The sequence below is a fragment of the Fukomys damarensis genome, unplaced genomic scaffold (genome assembly GCF_012274545.1).
Source record: "Fukomys damarensis isolate Sample0158 unplaced genomic scaffold, DMR_v1.0_HiC HiC_scaffold_4, whole genome shotgun sequence".
Lineage (NCBI taxonomy): Eukaryota > Metazoa > Chordata > Mammalia > Rodentia > Bathyergidae > Fukomys > Fukomys damarensis.
The window spans coordinates 37,352,437-37,353,485 of record NW_022900916.1 but is presented as its reverse complement, the minus strand read 5'-3'; positions in this window follow the sequence as shown (position 1 = coordinate 37,353,485).

Below are 1,049 nucleotides of genomic sequence, written 5' to 3'. Positions count from 1 at the left end.
AATATAAGTAAATTCTTTGTCTTTTATTTAGGAAAATAATCATGCTAAAAGCAAGTTGTACTTTTTCAAACAAAAGATTGATTGTGCTTTCTGAATTAAAAAAAAAAAAAAAGATTAGGTATCTTCCAACCTCACTGACTTTTAAATCTTGTGGAAACAGCACTTCTAAACTAAAAACACATCAAAAAGAATCCCAGGGAAACATTCAAAAGTTGTCTTTAGACGGTCTTAGGATTGGCTAATTCTGCTATTGTCCTACTGGTTGTGTGTGTGGGGGGGAAGAAAATACAGAGCTCCTGTTTGAAACTTCTCCAAATCCCCCTCCAGAGTCAGTGGGCAACACTCAGATTTGAAAGAAACTCCATGGTAACCTGGATGCAGGGTTAGCTGAGCAAACACTGGATCGACAGGCATTTTAAACAGTTAGACTTGCTCTTAAACACACAGGACAGAGTGTCCTTCACGAACTGTTGTCCTACATCACATTCCAAAAGCCCTCTTTTCTAGCCAGTCATTCTCTGAAGAAAGATGTTTTTCGCAATGTTGAGCCACTTTGGGTACAAGAATGTTCATTTATTTGTTCCAGTTGTTTTTCATTTCAAATTGAGAATGTGCGTTGGGTCTGAAATACCTATATCCTACTCCCTACAGGCGGACGATGACAGGGCTGCTGCCAGGAGGGAAACCAAGGCCTAACACGGAGGAGCCCAGGGCCTCGAAGCTACCAGGTCAGTCTTTTCACATCTAGTGGTCCACTGAGCGGCATGTCCAGGGAGATCACTCTTAGCACTCAAAGATCACACGTGTAACCAACCTAAGCACAATTCACACAAATTGAAAAAAACCAAAACCAAAAACTCCATTCATTTTCATTTAGTCCAGGCAATGGTCTTGAGCTGGTCCAACACTAGAATAAGACGGGACTTTGCATGTTTTTTGGATGAGAAGAAATTATCTTCCAGTCACTTTTTGTCTCCTGCCCTCTCAAAAAAACCCCCAAAAACCTAAAAAAAAAAAAAAAAAAAAAAAAATCTGGATCACAAGCTGTC